Here is a 24,950-nt window from a genome sequence, read left to right on the forward strand (position 1 = left end):
GAGAACAAAAAAATCATTCTTTCCACAAAAGATTTTCAAGTTCTGTTCACAAAGCCAGTTTCTTCTATGTTATTTTTCAGTTGCCTTAGCTTAGAGAATGCATCAATATGATTCCTACAACTACTACAATGAAATTATTCTATTGGCATCATTGGCAAAATATATTTGAGGTATCCAAGGAGGAGCAAGTTTTTGAATTCAATGGCTGGGCAATAGTACCCCACTTCTGAAGTTGAACCAGGAATTCATCCATGATCCCATCTTGATGAGGTACTTCATTTTGTAGATGTGTATCACTGCATTTTAGTTGATTCCGAACAAAGCCACTCTTTCCAGGTTGCAGCTCAGAAAATAGAAGCGGGATCCACTTACCTTTCACTTTCACTTTTTGTTGAAACCTCAACAAAAAGAAATAACTCTTTTCAGAATCTATGGGGCTCTAACAAGCAGCATAACCCTAAAGAGGAAAGCTGCCAACAAAAAGACTTTTGTTAGGATTAAATATTATCTGTCATTAATTTACGACAATTAATTAAGGTAACCTCAGTTACTCATTGATATGCATACAATAAATTTATCTTATAGTGTATCATGCTATGTACAGTTACACTATCATCTAAATGAGTATCTAGTCTGATAGCCTTACTCAGTTTAGAGCAGGTAAACTGGTTAGCAACAGTCTCCCAGTCTCACTTTTCAGAATCTTAAGTCCAGGTAGAATGAAACAAAGATTCCAGTTCCCAACCAGCAGCTGAGGTAGTATGTTATTGAAAGATGCTATTACCATCAGAAGCTGCTGAAAGATCTAGAGCTTCATTTCACACCACCTCCTTCTCTTGCATAAGTTGTCCATTGGAAAAACCAATGATGGTTTTATCCATGTCAAATTAAATAGGTTCGGATCATCATATGAAGTAAATAGACAGATTCAAAGAAAAAGAGTTGCTAAAACACATTCTGATTACTGATCAACTACTATCCCTTATTTCTGGATTGTTAGCCCAGACTATGAGTCTACTGTAATATGTTGAGGTGCCAAATGAGCTGCACAACAAACCACCAAAGAAGGACTGAATCCAAAAGGGAGAAGGCTCTATTTAAGATTAATCAATGGAATCAAAGCATCTTTCCCTACACCCTTTTGATGCTCACAACCTTTCTCCCTCCTTTGCCTGCATGCATCCAGTTTTATTTTCCTCTTGCAACATATACTCCTCCAAGCTTTCCCTCAGTCTTTCTCTGCTCCTTTTAGTTAAACTATGCCAAGCTGTAGACAGATGACAACCATTTTTATGCTAGAAATGCAAGACTTTCATATTGGCTGACAGAGTGCATCAGTTGATTATATCTCTAAAATATTGCTTGCTAAGGAAACTAAAAAATGGGTACAGATGGGCTCATTTAGATAGAGTTTCATTTGTGTGTTATAATATTTAATATTGCTAACTACTGAGAAATAAACCTGCCTGTTTATGATGACACATGCTTAATTTTAATCACTTAACATTTTCAGAGATTCTATGTACATTAATTATAATATTTAAGTAAATAAACATCCATTTAACTGCTGTTTGAATGTCTCAAAAGAATAGTTTGCTTTAAAATTTTGCTAAAAAAGAGAGAACCATGCATTGAGTACACAATAATGACACAATGCTATCTCAGTTTAAGTGCCATAAAGCAAGAAAATGCAAACAGAGCAATTCCTGCTTTCTCAAGAGAATGCAAAAGCTGTAGATTGACATTATGCCGAAATTATAATATATAGGGCCTAACAATGGTGGCTAGAGCCAATTGCATAAAATTGTTTTCAGTTCATATCTCTGAAAAGTATGCATGCTTTTCAACATATTAATATACTCAAATAATTAATTTCAAATGGGATCCTGTCATTGTGTGCATGTTACCACTAGGCAAGCTCTTTATCAATACTGGCTTATTGGTTGTTGAAAGAATCTTTTTCATTTCTCAACTGGAATAATGGCACATAGAAATTACCTTGGGAGTCAGGAGAAAGAGGCATAGATTAGATGATGGTCAGAAAAGTGGCAGCTGTGTCCACAGAAAGAAAGAAGAGTACAGCAAATATCTTAGAACGGAACATCCCTAGTTTCTTGGACTGAAAAGGCAAGAGGGGAGATATGTACTTTCAGAGTTGCAAGATTTGGTTAATGTAACCTTTAGACAGAGCTAGTGCTTCTGAGTGTACTTCTTGACTGGACAACCTAAAAGGCTGACAGATGGCCAAGAGATAGAAGTATATACATATTTTATCACTTGGCAATCCAACTGCACAGGTACTATGCTGGCACACAATGATAATTTGTCACTTGTTCAAAGAGAGTCATGTAGAAGTAAACAACTAATGCCCTCTAAATTCACAGATGTAGTTTCTTAATATCCAGGATATTTCTTTTCCTGAGACAAAGTGTCAAATGGAATTTCTTCATTCCATGCCCAGAAGCTAAATAAATGGATCATTAAAACAATGTTGCTAACAGGGTGGTGATGTACAGGGTAAAATCTTATTCCTACAACAAGTGGAAAGAAATTATATTCCTATTCAGAGGGGGAAATGAGTATGCATCATTTGATGATCAGACGGAAGCAACTTTCCAATTAGGCTTTGAATATGCAGTTATTGTGTCTCTTTCATATAATTAGAGGTAGAAGGGATCAGAATCAGATTTAGGCACAAGATAAATAAGTTTTATTTTAGGATCCCAAAGTCTGAAGGAAACTCTTAGCATTTGAGATTTTGCTTTGATTTATTGAAGTATTCTTACAACTTCACTCTGCTGAACATCTAAATCCTGCCGTATGCCTCAGGATATTTACCCTTATAGTAGGGTGTTTTTTTTTTTACTATTATCCTTCTAATCTTTCCTTATTACCTTCCACTATTGGTATCTTATGATTATACTACTTTGTTATTCATTGTTTGTGTATACATTTAGAATTTATGCAGCAGAGACAAATTCATAGTGAGTCCAATAACACTTGGCTCATAAAGAATATTGTTTGTATATTGTATTGTATTTAAGGTCTTACTAAATGAAGCCCCCCTGTTTGGATCTCATTAACCCCATTCATTGTTTAAGATATGTACTTTTTGTTTAAAGAATGCCTTTCTCTACCCAACCATAGGTTTGTTATGCATCATAGATTCATTCTTGCCATATTCAGTTGTTAAAACAGCCTTATTCTTTTTTTAACTTTTACAAACAGACCCATACAATGTTCCATCATTTAGGTCGGTGTCCCTCAACCTCAGCAACTTGAAGATGTATGGACTTTCATTTGCAGAATTCCCTCCAGCATGTTAGTGTGTGAATTCTAGGAGTAGAAGTCCATGTATCTTCACATTGCTAAGGTTGAAAAACACTGGTTTAGTATGTCTAAATCTGGTCATTTGATGGGTTCCAGGAATCATTAGGTTATATAACTGTTATCTCCTGCTTCTCTCATTCACTTTCTCTTCTCTTTCTTTTAAGAACCATAATCATTCAGAGGGGGATGAACAGAAAAATATCTTACTTCTTTACACACACGACTGGGAAAATGTGTGCCTGAGGTACAGTGGTTCAAAAGCAAAGAATATACTCTATGTAACCCTCTTTTTTCTTACAGTATTTACCAAGTATTTTCAAGACTTAGTTACAACTAATAAACAGGGAAACTCAACTGCTTTGATTGACTCAGTTATATAACTGATTTGTTATGAACTTGGGTGGACTTGATGCCTGGGCTGTTGGGTTGATAATAATTGGATTTAAAAACCAATTGCCAACCATAGTCACGTGCAATATATTAATTTTCAATCCATACATAAGAGGTGAGCAATAAGAATAAGGACAAGTCTCTATGTTCAGTTACTTTGAGTCCAGGAAAAAGAAGACGATCAAAATGCACTGCTTCCCTCAAAAAAGTTCTGAATTCTCAGTTATAATTTGCTTTAGGATCTCCTGATTCATGGTGAATTCAGAAATAAACATGTACTACATTTTTGCTTTTTCTTGGAAGAAGAATCATACTGGCTTGCCATTGCTGCCTTCTGGGACTATTTTAGATTATCCAGTTTAGCCAAGTAATTCGAAGTTGTCTCCCATCCAGATATTAACCAAATTTAACTCTAATTATGTTTTTAAGTTAATTGCCAAATAGAGCTTTCCATCCACTGTGGACAATGTGTCGTAGAGTATAGAACTAATCAAATAAAATACAGGGCAATTACTTCTGTAGCAATGGAATTTTTGAAGTCACTCTGGGTATGTTTTGATAGAGTAGCCAGACAAGATCTCATCTTCCTTTTACATCACTTGTAGTATATAGAACGATTGAAGTTAGGAAGAATTCAGCGGTATTTTCTTCTTTATATCTGTCTCTATACCTGCAGCAATCAATTAAAGAATCACCATTCTTCTCTTTCTCCTCACTGAACAATTGACATTTGTAGTGGAAAACTTTTGAAATGCCTTTTACAATTATTTTAGTACTTCCACTCATATTACATTGAACTCCAGAGTGTTAAATTATTTCCATTTTGCTGTGTTTGTGAAATTTAAAAAGTAAAAAGGTACTACTTCGAGTAAATTGCATTAAAATCAATGGCTACAGATGTAAGAATGATATAACTGAGTTGCTTTTGCTGACTAAAGACCTTTCCTCTTTTCTGATTACATCAGTTTAGCCTTGAATCTGAATAACACTTCCATGTTCATGATTAGAAAGGGAGAAAGTTCCTCATTGTCATATTAAACTTTAGTTTTTTGTTTACTCTGGAATATAGTAACCACTTTATGTCTTATGTGGGATTTTGCTTGCAGCTTAGAGTAGTGATGTGGAATTTTTACATATGTTAGTGTCATTATTTTAGAGCTCTATTTGGACTTTTTGCTGACAATTGGATTGGAAAAAACATTACTATAATGAAGTTATTGAGTTATGGAATGAAAAGTTTAAATTTGTTAATTAAGAGGCTGTGAAGAGGTTATTTTGTTGCAATGCATTATTGCTAGAAGAACTACAACAGCAGAAAACTCCAATACCATCTAATATTTTACCAGGTAAAAGACAGACTTCTATCTCTATCATGATGGTGGAGATACCCCATATCCTATAATTTCTGCCTGGAAAATATTGGTTGATTGACCAAAACATTGGTTGATTGTTTGGTTATGACATATAATATGTTAATTTTTTCTTTCAATTAGCACAATTTGCATGCTGTCTATTCATATGAACTTTTGTCTACTTGAGTACCTTTTGTTATTGCCAATGCATTTCTTGGGAGTCAACGCACTTCCTAGGCACTTTCAGTTAAATCAGATGAAAATGTCATGAAATAGTTTCTCCTATGAACCATTTTCAAGTGATGCAAGCAAAAAATATAAGATGTGGAGAAATACATAATAGTATGTAATCTGAGAAATAAAGAGTATCAGACAGATGGAGACAGCAATACAGCAACATTAACCATCTCATAATTATTAAGTAAAGCACACTCAGAATAAAATAAAAAAAAACCTAAAGTCTCTTTCATGTCTGAAGATAACCTTTCATATATCAGAGAACAGTTTTTTACAAGGAGTACCGCAAACACAAATTGAATCTTCTTACATCCAGTAGATAGCATTAGATGAGATGGGAACAGTAAGACCAACTATATGTTTAGAAGAAAATAAAACTGCTTAAACAATGCAACAAAGCTGGACAGAAGAAAATGGAATTTGCTTAATTTTTAATTAACAAAATAAACTTCACTGGCCAAAGAGAATTTGTTTCCAGTACAGCTTTTCCCAATCATGTTTACTGTTAAAACATAGGTTTTGATGAATTGTTTAAAGGAGTATAGGCTGCCTTGAAGCATCTGTTTGCACATATTTATAGGATATACACCATAGTGTGAAATGGTCTTTAAATCTTTTGTTCTGACTCTCAGAAAACATTTCTATGAATGCAATACTGGTTTTAATCATTAAGCAGACGCTGTAAGCCATATGCTCCAGGTGCCAAGCAATTTTGTGGAGATCCTTCTCAAGGGGAAAGGCTTGGAACTAATTATAATAAAGAGAACATCAAGTCTAATTGTTCAGTTGAAGTTGGATTGCATAATTTCCACTCATTCTCTAATGAATAATACATAATACATTTATATAATAATACATTTAAATGGAAACTACACAAGGAAACTTGGGGGGGGGGTAACGTACAAGTATTTTGAAAATTGTACATTGACTACTTGCTGCTCTTTTAAAAGAAAGCAACTTACCTTTGTGTCTGCTCTACACAATATCCTAAGGAGCAGGACAGACATTATTATTGTTGGGTTTCCTGTCTCTTACATAATATGCCACATGATGGTGTTCTGAGGTTATCCAAGCCTTCCCCAATCTCTAGATCTGCCATAACCTGAATTTCCAGTTTCATCATCTTGGCAAGGAATTCTGTTTCGTTGGGCTCTCAATCTTTCTAACTGGACCAAGTTGAACAGGGGATGATTTTTTTACTCTAGTTTCTGAGGGTTATAAGAACACATCCAGGGAAAAGCTAAAATCATAAAAGGAGCCAGAAATATTTGGCCTTTTTGTTTGGCTTCCTGTTTTAAGGGGGGGGGTTATTTTTTTTAAATGAAGAGAAGAGAGAGATATTAAGTTTTGTGGTGGGTTAATATAAATATTTTAGCCCCTTACCAAGAAATTAGGCTTAATCTGTACTGAATTTCAATGATGTGATATGGGATCTTTTGGAAGTCCCCAAAAACCTAGGAAAAATAAAGAGAGAAAGAGTGCATTTCAGGGTTTACCAATTCCTGAAGTTAAAGAAATGCTAGATGTCACAGAGGAGAAAGTTGCATCAAACATATATGTGGCTTAGACCCTTTATTACATTGGGTCACTCAAAGGAACTGCTGTCTGAAATTATTGTTGTGAACAGATAAAATGTTGAAGGGAACCATTCAGAGGCCATAGTGAGATGGATTTGCAGTGACAGAAGTATATTGGGGCTTTATGCTGCTAGGCCTGCTAGGCAGAGCAGGTTATTGAAGAATACATAGTTGAGATAAACATTTTGTGTATAATAATATATTCATTAAAATGTACTCTCATAAACAGGCTCCAATTATGGAATATTTTATTTAAGTAGGGAAAGTCAAAAGTTGGTTAAAGAACAATAACTTAGCAATCTCACTTTCTAACTGCTTTCTGAAATTGCCTATGAAGCATCTTAAAACAGAGAGTTTCAGAATGACACAAGCTTAACAACTTAAAGAATTTGAAATAAATAACAAAAGCTAAATAAGATTTTAATCTAAGAAAATTACAAATTGACTAAGGATCCAAATAAATTTGTAATATTGAAACTTTTACAATAAGATTTTGTAATTAATCATAAAAAACAAACAGCTTCTCATGGGAAATAGATCTGTTTTGATTTTTGTAACAAAAATAAATAATTTATTTTTAAAAAAATTGACCTTAGTAAAAGACTAAATATTTTAGGCAGAGGAGGGAAAATAGAAGCCTACTATTTGTGTTAATAAATTGGAGCCTACAAAAATAACACAAAATGCTATCACATTGAAAATATTACAATAGCCTTTTCAAGAATGGAGACAGAAATTAGTAGCCCCAATATCAAGCATTGTCAATCATGATTGTTGCCTCTATAGATAGACAATGTCCAAAACATGTTATTGCACAAATATATGGGACAAATATACAGCAGATGGTACAAAAAGTGGATTTACAAATATCATACCAAAAGAATGATTTGGAAAAGGATGTCTCATATGATATACCAAAAAAAAAAAAAAACCTGGCTGATGTTTAAAAACTCAAAAAGAAAGACAAATGTTAAACCAAGAAAATGGCCCAAATTCTCATTAGATTTATAAATGTGATTTCTTAAAGACATGAAGAACTCTGTGGAGTGGGATAAAGAAAAGTAAAAATAAATCAAATTCTATAATAATATTTGAATGAACTAAAGATTAAAGCTGTTAGGAATATAAAATTAGTTTATTTGATCAAGATTAGAACAAGATATATTGTTACTTTGGCAACCCTTTATGGACTTTTGCTGATACCAGGATCGAAAAGATGATGACATTTTTTTTATTGCTTATTGCCATTGAGCTAGAACCAATTAACTACATTTCCTACAGAAATATCACTTTGAACAGTGTCTTTCAAACAATGCAACCATGTCTTGGAATTCAATAACCACACTGACTGAAACCTACCTGTATTTGTTTTCTGTATAACACTTCTCGCCCTGAATAGAATCAGGATTGATAGAGCTATATATGTTTTATGAACCTATGCACATGTTTAAAATAATAAAATGCACAACTGTAACTATATGTATGTCCAACCAGCTGTTCCATGATTATCAAGTTGCGTAGTAAGAGAAGGAAATGTTGAAATTATTGAAGCAAGTAACACGATCCACTTGGTGACAATTTGGTGCTGGTACTGGTCCTCTTTTGTTCATTCAGTGGTCTTTTGGCCACCTTTCTTGATACAGCTCTGAGTTTATAATAAGTTTAAGCCTCAGTTCATTACATGGTTGATTCAGGCAGCAGGGCTGTCTATGAGTACTTTAATAAACAGCTGTTTTTCAGTGTACAAGTCAATCATTTTCCCTCCATCAATTCATAGAAGGCACACATGTGCAAAGCAAAAGTATTTGGATTTGTTGAATCCATGTAAGTAAATTCTGTGTTTTGAGAGCTTGGTTGTTAGACCTCTGATTTTAGGGGCCGTGATGGCACAGCAGTTAGAATGCAGTATTGCAGACAAATTCTGATTGCCAGCAGTTCAGCAGTTTGAAACCAGCTCAACCTTGACTCAACCTTCCATCCTTTCTGAGGTAAGTAAAATGAAGACCCAGATTGTTGAGGCCAATAGGCTGACTCTGTAAACTCCTTAGAGAGGGCTGTAAAGCATTGTGAAGCAGTATATATAAGTCTAAGTGCTATTGCTACTGCTATTTTACCCACACTTCACATGGCAAGAAATTCATATTATGTTATCATGGTCATTAAAATTATTTCTATATAAGTAAAGCTATGTATGTGAAATATGATGTATTTATCTGAGTTCAGTAAAATGAGAGAAAAGTGTCTCTGAATTTTAAACTTGTGCAATGTCTCAGGGGGATTATTTGTTTTGACAATGATTCAAGTGAGGCATTATTCTGAAGTTGTTTTCCAAAGCAAGCACACATGTGCTTCTGAAAATTACATGGCTTTTTGTTGTTTTTAGCTTTTTGTATAATTTTAATTTTGTATTTTTTATATATTAAATTTTTGGGTATCCCATCTTCCTTATGCTGGTCTACTACTATACATTAATACCTGGCCATATTGCTTTGGTTTGTCTGATTTCTGAGGCCTCCTCTAGCAATTACAATTTTCAGCTCCTGAAGGCACAGACTTATTGGGATCACTAGAACAGGTTTCTATGTGCCCTTTGCAAGGCATGTGTAGAAACCCTTTTTATTTAATAAAAGTGCTAAATGAAATTTCATAGTGCATCAATATTCACTGCATCCATGACACCGAATCCTTCATCAATGCAAATTATAGCTCTTTTGCATATCCCTACTAAAGGTGAAAGTCAATATTCTAGATTTAGAAACTAAAGGTGTAGCTGTTTGACGCATCTCAATTGTGTTGGAGTTCAACTAATAGATTTGTCAGCCTAACTTTCAAAGAATCAACTGAGAATTAATACAGAATTATTATTCTTTTTTCTTTCTATTTGTAATTTTCTGATTGATGTTTCTCGCCCAAATGAAATCTTCCACTTTCATTTAAAATGTTTAAAGATATCTTCACAAGTATAATAAAAATATTCAAGGTGATGAAAGACCAGGAATATGATGATGTTCTTGTAATTATTGCAGAGCTTGCAGGTACAAACCATCTGGCAGAACTGTTAATAGCAGCCTGTTCTATGAGTGTGTTAAGTTTGTGAAAAGCTTTCAGAGGCAGCTCTCATTTATATTCCCAGCTATCTTTGCAAAGGTCAGACTCATCAATAAACAAAGGCAAAGGATCTATATGTTTATTCACACATTGGCCGCATTAGAAAAGCCATTTTGAAATGTTTAAGCAATTAACAAGGCTTTTGCACTTTGATATTCTGAACCATTACAATTTTTAGATAATACGAAGATGAAAATCTAATGGCATTTTTTTTATACATGTTCCAAAAGCCCAATTCATGTGAGTTAAAACAATTTAGAATTTATCTTTGTCTACATCCACTTGAAGGAGGAAATGTATATGCCAACAAGCCTGTACAGTTCTCTCTGGGTATTTTTGTATATATCTAGACAATCCATGACCTATTTTGTCATCGTTTCAGAGTTATTTCCTTACTTAAACAGAATTACCTTCTGTCCTCGTCCCTCTTCCCTAATATGCCTAAAATAATGTTAAATATTGTTAAATTTTACTATTATTATACATAAAAACTGTCAAAATTCTATGGAAAAGTTTCATATTTTTGAACTGTCATCATTCTTCCTCCTCCAATTTTCTCCAGAAGTAACTTTCTGAGGGTGCTGAAAGTTGTGCTTTGCATTCCTCTGTGTGTGTGTTTGTGTGTTGACCTCTTTGCACAGTGGGTGTGGCCCAATACCAAGCTCACACAGAGCTAGTAGAAATGGCGTAAGTAACCATTGAAGCACAACATGCAAAAAGTCTGAAGTGTTTATTAAAACCAGATGATCTATAGTTTATTTCCTTGTAGAACCTTGTGTTTTTCCTTCAGACAAAGAAATGAAAAGCAATTTTCACAGCTAAAAATTACCTTTCCACAGAGGCTCAGCTGCAATTCTGTTATCTTTATTTTTCCTGGAGGCACAGACTTCCTTTTTTTTATGAAGATGAAGGGGAGAAAATCACTATAAGACCATTTTTACCTTCTATCACATTGTGTTTCATTTTGATGCATGTGAAGTCACTGAATCCCTGTTGATTACCTAGTCCTCTTCACAGAAGCTCATTAGTTTTCTCTTGAGTGTATTGACTATTCTCTGGTATTTATGGCAATCATTTAGACACCCAGGACAGCTTTGCCCCATATATCCACACTATCAAATAATCCTTGTATTTGTTTGAGTAAAACATTTGTAATCATGACTGATGCTTGTTTAACAGCCCTAGAAACTTAAGTACTCCATGACTTCATAGACTGAACAATTCTATGGTACACTTAGAAATGATAAGAATATAGGGGTAGTTGGTTATTACTATTATTATTATTATTATTATTATTATTATTATTATTATTATTATTATTATTATTATTATTATTATTATTATTATTATTATACTCATCTACTTTCACCAATCTTCTGAAGTTTATATTTGTTATTATCCATCCTTTTTTAAAAAAGTGAAAACCATTTTGTGGTTTTTTAAAAAAAAGATATATAAATATCAACTATGGTACCTTTATTTTATGGTCCTCTGCTGCCTCCCCCATTAAATTTTTATCTTACAGGATTCCTTTGAACAAGGCATGCTGCACAGGAGATACATATGAAGGCTGCTAGTGTCCTCTGATGCAGGCATCAGAAAGGACAGTCATATGTCTGTCCCAGTACATTTATGCTGAGAATAATTGCTCTAAATGGCATGTTAGAAAATAGTGGACAGATTTCAAAACCTAGTGTCCCCATGTCCCCACCTGCAAGACAATCTGTCATTAAGGCCAAAGACATTTCTAAATATGTTGAGCTAACATGTCTCCAAATGAACAGAGATGACAATTAAATTTGGTGTTCCTATTGTTTTATCTGGGCTTGTTCAGCAAGATTGATTTTTTTTACAATATAGGAATTACTATATGTTAGGAGCTATAATTTCTCAAGGCCACAACCAACAGACATCTTCACAATTTCCAAAATTGAAAAACACAAGGCAAGATGTTAATTGAACTATGGAAAAATAAGAAAAAGAGTCATTATATTTAAATTAGTACCTGAAGGATTCATATTTGATGGAGTGAAGACAGTCAATTGCTTAATATAGTATCATCCTAGTGAACAATAAAGTTTCTTATCTAGCTATGGTGGATCAGGTATTTTGGTTATTTTCACTGAGTTTTGAATCATGGACTTGAAAGTTGTTAGTGTATAGGAATCTGGAAAAAAAAACCTAAATATCTATGCATAGTTTGCCCACTATGTGCTACACCATAATTTAGAACTATATTTGGTAAAATAACATATGGGGGGAAAATATATATTCTGATTGAGAAAGAAGTTCCCTGAGGATGGGCTCTAGCACAATTCCAAAAGTTTGGAAGACTAAACCTCTGGTCCTGGTGACCAATCCAGATTGGATCCTGCAGGGGAAAAATATTTGCAGAGACTACAGAGCTTGTGGATTCTCAAACAGTAGGTGTCATGATCATTTACTTTGTATTTGTATTTACATAGCCTTCTGATAATAAATATTTTAGCAGTAATGTAACTGCTAAAGCTGGATGCTATCCAAAAGACGCCACGGTTTCTTTCCTTGCACAGAACTGTAAATATTTTGCTATTAATATTGATGGAAATGTAAACCAAACTGAAAATGCAAGGTAATTCTAATTTGCATTTGTTGTATCTTGATTTGTCATTAGAGAAAAAATTCCTCAGCACTCGGCCCAAGGTAGAAGCTCTGTAACTTGATCAAAAGCTGGATAAGATGGGAATATATAAACACCATTGAAAATGACACTTGCATTTTAACTAGACCAATTTAATATAAACCTATTTATTGAAGTTCCTTTTCAGAAAGGAATGTGCAATAAGCTGAGAAAATGAGGAAAAATGAATTAATTATTGTTATTAAGCTAAGATGATGTAGACTTCAGAATTTGGTCTCCCAAGATTCTTCAAATAACAAGAACATCGTGTATTCTATTTGTTGTTATTTATTTATTTATTTCCATTTATATGGCCACCTACCTTAGACAAGTGGCTCTGGGTAGCTCATAACAATTAAAACTGGCAGAAAATACATACAGGAGATTACAAAATAAATATGCCATCTTGAACCAAGATTAAAATCAATCACCATCAATACAACCACTTCATGGTCCCCAATTGATACTCCAACCCCGTACCCAGGAGCAAATCCATATCTCCAGGGTTTTGTGAAAGGCCAACAGGGTTGGGGCCATTCTGATCTCTGAGAGATGTTGATATATGGGGCAGGCACCACAACAGAAAAGTCTCATTTCCTGACTCCTACTCTTTAAGGGATAAGACCTGTAACATGATTCTTCTGAGAAATCTGATAAGATGGGGAAGGAGGGAGATACTTCAGATGAAATCAGTTTTCCTATTCTAAAACAGCTGGTTTTTATTATATTTGAGGCCTGTGTCCATGTGTTCACTGGACTTTCTGAGCAGGTTCAGTTAATTGCTGGACCAAACAGTCTATTTTTATCATTACACAAAAATCGGCATGACTTCAGATGTAATCAAAATAAACTTGTTTCAATACAGCTCATAGAGAACAAGTAGATCTTCCACATCAAAATGGGATGTTAATTCTATCTTTAGTGTTCATTCACCCTGGGTAACAGATGAGACAAATCTCTGTGTTTTGTATTATTTTAGCTGTCATGGCTTTCAAATATGAACAACGCAGTGTAATATGTACATATATACACAGTAAAATGTTTAGGGAGGCTTATAAACCAATTTGCCCCTTAATTATTTTGCTAAGCTATTTTTCTATTTAAAGCTACAGTGGAAATATTGTAATGAAATCTGTTGCATATTCTTTCCATCCTGTTTTTTCTTTTTCTTTTTTCTTTTTTTGGCTCTGAATTTACTTCACCCTATGCTGAATACCTTTATGTGTTTCCCTATGTAATAATTCAGAAGAATTAGTAGATATTTTAATTAGGTTTTACTAAAGATATAAGAAAAGCCAAGCTGGTGTAGCAGTTAAGGCACCAGGCTAGAATCTGGGAGACCATGAATTTAGACATGCCTTAGGCATGAAGATAGCTGAGTGACCTTAGCTCAGTCAGTCTCTCTCAGCTCTAGGAAGCAAACCACTTACCAAAGTCTTCCCAAAAAAACAGGGCAGATTGTCCAGGTAGTCACCAGCAGTTAGTATTGACTCCAAGACATTATACACATACCTACATACATATAGTCAAATTACAGATCCAGGTACTGTCCTAAAGTAAATTTTAAAAAATGTGGTGTCAAGGAGAGATCATTGCCTGAAATACAATTATATATCCCTTGATTGCTTGCAACAAAATCTATTGCCTTTGTTATTTGTTGTTTCTGGGTTTTTTAATTATATCCTTCTCAACATGCCAGATGTTCCTTGATGGTTTAAGTCTCAGTTTCACAAGCATTCAGATTCTATTTGGCAAAAATATGTATACACTTTAACAATAGCAATAGCACTTAGACTTATATACTACTTTATAGTACTTTACAGCCCTCTCTAAGTGGTTTTTCAGAGTCAGCATATTGCCCCTGGCAATCTGAATCCTCACTTTACCCACCTCGGAGGATGGAAGGCTGAGTCAACCTTGAGCCTGGTGGGATTTGAACTGCCAAATTGCAGTTGAGAAGTGACCTGCAGTACAGTGCTCTAATCACTGCACCACCAAGATTCTTACCTATTTTATTTCAAATTATTTCCCCAAGTTTTGTCTACTATTCAGATAAAGCATTTCAACATATTCCTGCTAAAATGGCAGCTATTCAGAGAGACTTAACAAGTAATTAATCAGAAATTGCAATTTGCTCATAAAATCCTTGGGATAAGTTTTCACCTTTTCTTTAAAGTATTGTCATAACTTTGCATTGCAGTATTCATTTGGTCTACTGCGGTTTACCCAGTATTACACTCTTCTGAAGGATTGAATCTTCAGTTCCCAGATGCAGCTATACCTTGTGTTTTTTTCGTAGGGTTCACTAGACCCAGACTTTGCAGCACCATCTGTCACACTTTTTGAAAGCCTGAGCTAAAATTTTATTTTTATTAAATTTGATAAACTAAATATCTTCACTGGATACATTTTTATTTTAATTGTCCATACAATTCCTTGCTCAGTTTAATTTATATTTACATTTACTTTACTTTATAGAATTTAAATGTAAACAGATTGCTTGAGTTTTTAACTTAGGTTTTTCTTTTTCTTATTCATCACATAAAAATTGTGACTTTGTAGATTGGGTAAGTGTTAATTGATTCCCACAGTTTCTTCCATGTTCAGTTTGAGTCTTAGTTGAAGATACAAAATGATGACCACTGCTGAGAATGGTAGGAAATCAAAACAAAATTGAAAATAGAACACTAATAACACTTACAATATTGAAGTCTACCCATGAGAAATAGCTGGTTCCTTTTTCTTTTTCTCTAGGGAAAAAATGACATGAATTGGCCTCCCTGTGCTCCTTCTTTGCCTATAAATAGAATAGAGAAATTAGAGATCCATTCTTCAAACCCTTTATTGATATTTTGAATAACAAGGTCTTCATTTATATTACTTAATAAGAAATGGTAATGTTAGGAAGCTTCTTTATACTTGTTGAGTAATTAGCATGTAATTTATGAATCTTATGTATCCTTGTTTTATTATACAGTAGAATCAAAAACCACTGAAGCAAATATGGAAAGATGCATAATAACTCCAATATGAAAGTGTAATTTGTAATTATTCTATTCATTCCTAAAGTGAATTGGAACGTTTATGTTCCATCAGTAAGCTTAAGTCAGCATATGTAAGGAGAAATGTAAGATATTGCACATGCTTCTTACATCCAAGAATAGAATATCAAGAAGGCCATGCCCGGTAACTCAATAAAATGTTAATTCAAATATAAACAAAAGCCAGTTTCTTATGCAGTAGTTCAGGAGTAAAACAAAGGATTCTAATTTAAAAAGTTAGGCCTGAAGTCCAACAAATTGCTAACTAATCGTTATATGGAATGCATTGTTGTTGCTCTAAAATATTAGGATTCTTTGACTTTGCATCTGTTTATGCATTTCTGCTGATGAATCACTGTAAATAACATGAATAGAAATTTTTCATAATTTAATATCATCCTCTGATATACAAATATTACCATATGTGTTTGCTTCTTAGTGTTCACTCTGTGGAACATTCTTTCCTTTCCTTTGTCTTATATTCAGCTTTTCTACTATACAACCTGTAAAAGACAAATGATTATTGTTCTTTCATTTCGTTCCCAGTTTGGCTGTCTATGGACATGGTAAAATTATAAAGGGAGCGTTTGAGTATAGCTTTAGTACCAAAGTAATACCAACCTTCTCAACATAGCATTCCTTTGAATACATCATATTCTATCACATATAAGCAGGCCAACACACTGCAGCTGTTTCTGAAGTTAACAAGTTAATAAATAGGTCTGTGTTCAAATGTATACAGGTAGTCCTTAACTTATGACCCCCAACTGAACCCAAAATTTCAGTTGCTAAGCAAGATAGTGAGTTTTGCCTTTATTGCCACAATGGTTAAATGAATAACTGCAGTTGTTAAGTTGTTAAATTAAATTATCATGGCTGTTAAATGAATATGGTTTCCCCATTGATTTTGCTTGTCAGAGAGTTGGAAAAGGTGATCACATGACCTTGGGGCACCACAATCATTATAAATACATGCCAGTTGCCAAGCAACCAAATATTGATCATGTGACCATGGGGAAGCTGGAACAGTTGTTTGCGTTAAAAAGTCACTTTTTTCAGTGCTGTTGTAACTTTGAACGACACTAAATAAATAGGCTCTTAGATTGGCTCTTAAATAATCAGATGCAGAATATAAACATTTACTAAATGCCATTTCTGGCATAGGTCTTCAGATCATAACTGCATTGGTAAGCCATGTGAAGTCCATAATTTATCTATTGCCAAGAGTGGCCTCTTGCTATTTCCTGGGTGATACAGTAATAAATATGCATTGGAATTTGGGGTTTGAAGCCATATGCTATATTAAAATATACCAGGCAGCTTATAATTAGAGACAAATGGAAGAGAGGCATAATCCAATTTATTTGGTCATATTTATTGATGATGGTGATAATATTGAGGTTCGGGAGAGAGATAGAGTTCTTACACAACAAATAGGAAGACTGCAATTCTAAATCTGCAGAAATTGGTTTGGGAAGGAGGGAGGGAGGAAGGGAGGAAGGGAGGGAGGGAGGAAAGAAGGAAGGCTAAATCTACTCACAGTTCCCTTGGGACAAAAATCTGGTGGTTTATCATATGCAAGACGTTTTGTAATACAGCTGCCCCAAATATTAATGTCAGCTGTTTATAATTAATGATGCCACTTGCAAACTTAGTTGTGTTTATTGGAGAGTGAATTGTCCTAAAGGTATATGCACAATAGCATATGGTAATAGATAAGTTTTAGTATGCTCCTGTTTAATTTTGCACTGGCGCTTGTTGATATCTGTGGTGTGACATGTTACAGGGTGCTAAAGTACAACCAGAGAAACCTTAGGCAATGCTACAGCAGAGTTATAGGATGTGAAGCTGCCCTTAGCTATATCTGTCCTGCTTAATCTTGTTATGAAATTGTCTCATAAATATGCTAAACGTGACTGGGTGGGGGGGCAGGAAAAAAAAGAGGAGTAGAGCAGAGTTGCAGAATTATTTACAATTATTTACAATATTTACAATTTAAATATTGTCACCCCAATGCATATTAAAATTAATGACTTCTAGCCAAAGCCAAGGAATAAGAAATAATCCTTTTTTTAACAAAATGGGAGCAAAATATATCCTGAAGTCTTTAGGCTTGTATTAGTGCTACTATACAAACTATGTGGTTTTATTGCTGGCTAAAATGCAGACATCTAGAAAAAGTTGGCCTCATTAAAACCATTTTGCACAGAAACTACAGTATATGCAATATTTTTTATATACATTGATGTTCTTTGCATTCTCTTTTTAAATAGTAATTTTATTAAAGATTATGATTACAACAGAAAAAAACTAACACAAATTGAAAAAACATTAAAAGATGAAAAAGAAAAGAAGATGCAGAAAATAAAGGGGGAAATGCAAAATAGAGAAATAAGGGAAAAATCAAAAGAAAAAGAAAATAAATACATGAAGAAATGATTTCCCCCTTCATCACCAATATAAACAATTTTATAACACCACTTTTTTAAAAAACACAACAAATGAACTCTTCTTCCCTCCTATCTTGTATCTGTAAGCAAATCCTTTAAGCCTTCTAATTTCAGTCCTGATCTCAGGAAAAGTCCACTAAGAGTTACCAAAGATTACAATACAGTAGTCCTCAACTTACAATCATTCCTTTAGCAACTGTTCAAAGATGCAACAGCAATGAAAAGAAATGACTTATGACTTGACTACACACTTTGAATTGTCACAGCATCAACATGTGTTCAAAATTTGGGTGTTTGGCAACCAACAGATATTTGCAATGGTTGTAGCCTCCTATAAAACCTCTAGTTTAGTCTGTTTGTAACATTCTCAAATTAAAGTTTTAATCACCCTGTTGCTGTTTACTAAAAAAAATAAAGTTCTTAAACTAATAGTTAAAACTTATTTCACTAAGGATTGAAGGAAGCTCATCTGGAGCTGTGAAATCAGTTGACCCAAAGGTTTCTAATAGCTAAAAAGCAGCTAACAAGCAATTTTGAAAATTAGCCGGGTTAAGTGTTGCCTAGTTTGGTTAATGAAACATCTGCAAGAAACAACCAGGCTCAGAGACCACCAAGGATGCCTCATTTCAACCCTTTACTGGATTTTGAAAAGTGATTAGGGAAAAAAAAAGAATGCAAACTTAGCATCCTTTCAAATGCCCTGATTATATATTTTTTTTAAAAAGATATGTGCCAGCCTTCAGACAAAAGGATAAGTCAGTGAAATAAATTTTGGTATGGTAGAAAGAAAGAAATCTATATTCCTTTATTATTTTATGCATAGATGAAGGTAAAACTAAATAGTTATATAGATATACATCTGCCTCACATATATTTATTTGAGTTTGAATCTCAATGGGATTACCTATTGGAGAGTATTCACATTGACCAGTGGATGCTAATATTTTTTTTCTGAGGATAGAAGAGACATTCAAAATATGCATATTCATTAAAGAGCTTGGAGTGTTTGTCCAAAGAATATGCAGATTTGCTGAAATGTCCCTGAAGAATGTAAATTTTGCAATCACAATGCAAAGAATCCCATCACACATTTTTAAAGGAACTGAGTTTTAAGATCTATCAAAAATGGATTCCTCCATGGCATGGGCAATTGCATTGAATCAAATTAGCTAGCATCTGTCTTCCTCTAGTTTAAATCACACCATCCACTCATACAGTCAACTTGTTCATAAGAAGTGCATCTTTTTTTTAACATAAATCATTCAAAATCAGGAACCAACAAATCAAAGTTTTGAAGGACTGCTTTGCTTCAATAGTGCTTTAAGTGAAGCACCTCTTCACACATACTTTGTGAAGCAAGGCAAATTCCAGTTTCTAAAAAATAAAAAGAAGTTGCTGAGTTGCTTCCCTTTACAACACTTAAGGGGCTTTCTCTGGTACTTCCAGCTTCTGGAAGTGCGAGAAAAGATCCCAAAGCAATATGAAGCACCTCAGACCAAATACTTTTGCCTTCACTGTACAAAATACTCACTGTACAAACTGTGGTGGCCTCACATAGGCTTAGCAGCATGTAGATTTTAAAAGAGCCAACATGGTGGATGTTTATGTTCTAAAATCCTGTATTGGATAACTGTACACCAGGAATAATGACATATGGGAAATAAGAATTCCATTTCTGGTTTCTGGAGGACATTACACTAACAACTCTATACTTCAATGAGAGTTGCATATCATAATGGCATACAGGAAAAGTTGCAAATGAAAACAAATATAAAGTGGTTCATATTCCACAAGGCCTGCTGGGATAATTAGATCTGAAAGATAGTTGAGATATGCACAGGCTTACTGGTGCATGTAAACATGCCAACAGAAACAGAATATGCTAAGTTTTCTTAAATTATTCTTTTAAACTTATTCTATTTCCAACATGTGGAGAGGAGGAGATTAGATTAGCGGAGAGGAGAAGAGAGGAGAAGAAAGGAGAGGAGAAAAGAAGAGAGGAGAGTTGAAGAGAGGAGAGGAGAAGAAAGGGGAGAAAATCCATTTGTCTCTTTGCTTCCTTCCTTCCACTATGAACCTGAAATAAATCTGAATAAATTCACTTTTACTTTTGATATGCAATCCCAGATCAGGTCATTATTACAGTTATTCTGTATGGGAAGAGAATATATTTGATTTTGGGGAAAAAACAGTTTCATTCACAGAAAACCTTGACTCGAATGACTCCTGCTTTTGGAAACTGAAATGAATGAAACTAGTGAAGAACAACTTACTATAGGATGATAGTCCAAACTTTAGAATTTGATTTGGTTTGTGATAAAACACTCCAGTAATCTTTTTCTTGAAAAGATACCAAAGGACAGAAAAAACCTCGAAGTGCTCAGTAAGTCATAAAATAGCAACTGACTCAAATGTGACAGATTATAAAAATGAAAGATTGTATGGTATGAAGAATCTGTTGCAGCTTGAATTCTGTGATATAATAAACTGGTGCTGAATCTTTTACTATCCATCGGTACTATCTGTCACTGGTTTCATATCTGTGAGATTCAAGCGTGGAAAGTTGACACTGGAGTAGGAAGACAAGGGTTTATAACAGTTTATTCATTTATTTCTTTAAAAAAAACATATATGTTGACTTTAATAGTAAATGGATCAATCAGAAAGTCATTATAAACTACATTTTATTCACAGAGAATAAATGAAAAATTAAATCTAAATATGTTAATGCAAGACAATTTTCAAGACAAAAACATTGAGCTAGGAAAAATGTAGAACTGACTGTGCTTATTTTGTCCAGATTTTCTTTTCTGACATAAACCTGAAGTCACAAGAGATATCTTCCGCAGGAGATTTACTGATTCAGACACTACTCAAATTACAGCTTAACCAGAGAAGGCTTTCATTTCCTGTATCTTATGATGGTGGTGCTCTTTACCTTTTTAAAAAGGAACATGATTTGGCCACCTAAATCAACCCACTGCTTTATTTGACACATAAGCATGGCCATTGAATTGGTGCAGCTCCAAATTTTAATTGGTGCTGGCAGTCCAATCCTAGTGATCTTTTCAAGTTCCAATAATTTTATCCTGGCCACTTGGATTCCTAAATAGAAGTGTCATTGTACCCGAAAGCCTCTTCCATGGTTCTAAAGTACTTGGGAATCCACACAAGTAAAGCGAGTACATCTTCAGTCTTTGATGTCTTTGATGGAAGGCTTCAGTGATGACAGCAATGATATAAAATGGGGATAATAAAGACTATAACACCATTCTGTTTACTCTCATTATTAATTTGCAGATGAACATCTAACAGGACTATAATAATTATATTGAACATATTATTTGTCTGCCTCTGCAAGATAAGATCCTGTCTTTTCTGTTAACTGTAGAAGAAAAGTGACAAAGATGACAAAACCATCTGCTAAACATTGCAAATTCCCTCTGGTCTGTTATAAAAGTACTCCATCAACAACACTATTGCTATGTTTTTCCATAGCTAAATATTTTATATATCAACTGTTAGAATATTCAATTTTTTAATAATTAAAAAAAATGCCTGAATGCAATTAAAATTCCTGATCCAAGTTGAGAATCAATTGTTCTAGAAAAGTAAGCATCTAAAAGTAATAAATAGAAAAAGACTTTGAGATACTAACAGCTGTGCAGGAAAATGCATAGAGGATGATTTGATCATTGAGATTTAGATGTTACAACATGAAATAGGAAGCAAAAAGAGCTTGTGTGTTGTGAGGAAAGGAAGCTTGGATAAACCACTGAGCCAACCTGAAACACTTCCCGTCCCCATTTTCCCAACCAAAATTCAGTACAGCTCATGTTTTTTCCCCAAAAGACCCCCCCCCCCAAAAAGATAGAGAGGAGATATTCTTCTTCCTCGGATCATTGAATGCCACTTTGCACAGTCAGCTGCATTTCCAGGGTGCAGCCCGCAGCTTGCATATATTTGTTGATGTTTTGCCACCTCTGTTTTGGATGCCCACAAGGTCGCTGGCCATTGACTTCCAGTTGGTAGGCAGTCTTGGCAAGGGTAGAAGGTGCTGATGTCAGGACATGTCCATACCAGTGAAGGCAGCCTTCTCTATAGTTGGTGCCACACCAAAATGTTGTCGAATGGTGTCATTTGTGATGTTGTCAAGAAGGGAAATGCCTGATATCCAATGGAGCATTTGCATTTCCATGGCATGGAGATAGCTTTTGGTCCCTGTTGTTGCTGTCCAGCATTCAGTGCCATACAGTGCAATAGGGTGGATAGTTGTCTTGTAAATCTTAGATTTAAGACGGGTTGGCATTTGTCTGTCACATAGCACATCAGTGAGTTCTCGAAGAAACTTGAGAGGAGATGGGATCTTTCACACTTCACTCACAAGCATCCATGGCAGCATTGCAGCTGTCTGGCAAATTGAGCCATACCATGCCATTTTTGGATACATCTCTACATCCATACCCCACCAAGCCTTTGTCACCTTTGAAAAGTAACAAATATTATAGCCGGGCAAAAGGGCTCTCGGCCAACCACAACTTGCAATAAGCAGCATATCCTGGTAGGATTCCTACTTTGAGCTTGGCTTGAGAGCCCAGCTGGAATACTCAAAAGTAACATTGCCTAAGAGCAGAACTTGGGGTTAGGCCTGGAGGAGAGCTTGGAGCTTAGCCTGGAGCATGGCATCAGCCCAAAAAGGAGAAACTACATTTCCAATTAGTAAAATATTTTTGGAGGTATATTTTGGATTATATGCCATTTTACAGACTTTGATGTGTTGATGTGGCTATATCAATTTGAAAGGCTTAGGAAAATGGAATTAATCCAGAGCAACATCCTACTGTTAGGAAAGATTTATATCCTAATAAAGTCTGCTCTGCTATAGTGTCTCCAAACCTTGGAAAACAAAGAACTCTCACATGTGTGTGGTTGTACATGTGTTTTGTGAATATGTGAAGATGAGCCATAAGACTTGTCTGCTTAAATCCAAGGGCAGGTAAAAATAACCTTCAAATTCTTTGAAATGTAAAATACTGCATGTTCATATAGAATATGTGTCTAGAGACAGAGAAAGGTCAGCAGAAAGAAGACTGATATCATTGCTATTTTATGCCAGGTTTTTTTTAATGCATAGCTTTTGTGATATGGGCAGAACCAATGTTTTGCTGAGATTCTGTTTTCTTGTTGGTTTTACCATTCTCCCTCAAATTCACTTTAAAAAAGTAGTAAATCTTCATGACTGATGTGTTGGCCTTTTGCTTTAGTTAAAAAAGAGTCAAGATGAAAGTATATGAAAGTGCTCTGTTTTTCATGGTATAACTGTCTCATCAGAAACCTGCTGATTCCTGATCTTCCCACATTTGACTTAAATTCCATTTTGATGGAACTCTTTTTGATATCTTTGTTCTTATCAAGAAGATGATCAGCCATGGAGGCTGTAAAGCAAGAAAAAGATAGGCAGAGGCAAAAACATAATAAGTTCTACTAGATAGATTGAAAGTATTGCCCTTCCTATAAGCTTATCCAAAATAAATTCTAAAGCACTGCAAAGGGGGGAAAATGAGAACTAAAATTGTTTTGATAGAGAAGAAATTGGAGACAGATTTCAGCAAAGAAATTAGTAGAGACAGACGACCCTCTTTGCCTGCATTTCTCTTTAACTGTTGTTGGTAAATAGAGATCAGGTTTGATATTTGTAGCAAAGTGTTAATACAGGTCTCTCTCTCTCTCTCTCTCTCTCCCCTCCCTCCCTCCCCCCTCCTTCCCTCCCTCCCTCCCTCTCCTTCTCTCTCTCCATCCCTCTCTCCCTCTCTCCCCCTCCCCTCTCTCTTAAAATCTTCTCAAGTGCACTTTCATTATTAGAGGTTATTAAACCTCCCATGAAAAAATATATGAGAAATTGTGTGGGATGCAATTGTTAGGAAACAATTCATCATGCTTGATACATTCTTCAAAAAGAAACTCTGGCTGTCTCTAATCTTATAGCTGAATATATTTTTTCCGATTTCTGCACTCTGCTAAAAAGCACCTAAATTAGTACTAATAAGGAAAATTTTCTAATTTACCCATGGATAAGATACATGGTCTCAAGTTTCTAAGGAGTGGGAATCACCATTAGCCATGCATAACTACTTTCTTTTTTTCCTAAGGGTTTTTCTTGTTTTGTTTAGATTGTTTTTCTATAGCAGCATTTGTGTTAGCAGCTGGGTTATTGCTTTGCATTAAACTAAGGCATTATGGAAGAGAGAAGGTTTTTTCCCCTATGAGCATGAAAAACACAACAATTATGATTAGCACTGAGGGAAGTCTGCCCAGTTCTAGGGTAACCATGTGAATCATTGAATTATGACGCTTTCTGTACTGAAGCAAAGTTCTCTCGCTCTGCAGTTCCAGTGACAAAGCCATAATCACTTTGAGCCATACTGTCTTAACTGCACTGGAACAGAACTGAGAAATCCCAATAGATACATTATGCTTTCCCGCACTACAGATAGTACTTTGGCACATAATTTGCAGGTACAACCATTCATTAGAAACTAGACTATCATATTTGAGAAAACAGTCTTATAATTGCTGACATATAGAAATAAAACAGAGATGAGACCTCTCCACCTGTTTTTGTGAAATACAGTAAAGTTGGAAAGTCCAAACTGCTCATATACTATATCTCCAATATATGGCTAAGAGGGAACACACAGAGAGACAGTTAAACACAGCTTTACAGTTATTTTTACACACATTTGAAGTCGCCAGCAGATAATGTCTAGAACAGCTTCAGCTCCAGTTTTTAAAAAAGCACAAGGTCC

General features: G+C 34.7%; 2 long non-coding RNA genes across 3 annotated transcripts in view; both read right to left on the bottom strand.

The window, feature by feature from the left end:
* Positions 1 to 257: 257 nt before the first annotated feature.
* LOC148131456 (uncharacterized) lies at positions 258 to 15,451 on the bottom strand. Of its 2 annotated transcripts, none has more exons than XR_015748375.1 (4): positions 15,355 to 15,451; positions 6,693 to 6,763; positions 1,999 to 2,119; positions 258 to 343 (listed from the first exon to the last, which is right to left on the bottom strand). It is a non-coding gene; the product is annotated as an uncharacterized LOC148131456 (long non-coding RNA). The 2 variants fall into 2 exon arrangements; XR_015748376.1 differs by having other exon boundaries at positions 264 to 470.
* Positions 15,452 to 16,116: 665 nt separating this feature from the next.
* Positions 16,117 to 24,950, bottom strand: part of LOC148131457 (uncharacterized) — a 103,701-nt gene continuing 94,867 nt past the window's right edge. The window contains exon 3 of the long non-coding RNA XR_015748374.1: positions 16,117 to 16,197. This is a non-coding gene — a long non-coding RNA (uncharacterized LOC148131457). The remainder of the gene's footprint in view (positions 16,198 to 24,950) is intronic.

The sequence above is a fragment of the Notechis scutatus genome, chromosome 3, assembly GCF_049901735.1.
Source record: "Notechis scutatus isolate UNSWTSFEM ecotype Mainland chromosome 3, rNotScu1.2, whole genome shotgun sequence".
Classification (NCBI taxonomy): domain Eukaryota; kingdom Metazoa; phylum Chordata; class Lepidosauria; order Squamata; family Elapidae; genus Notechis; species Notechis scutatus.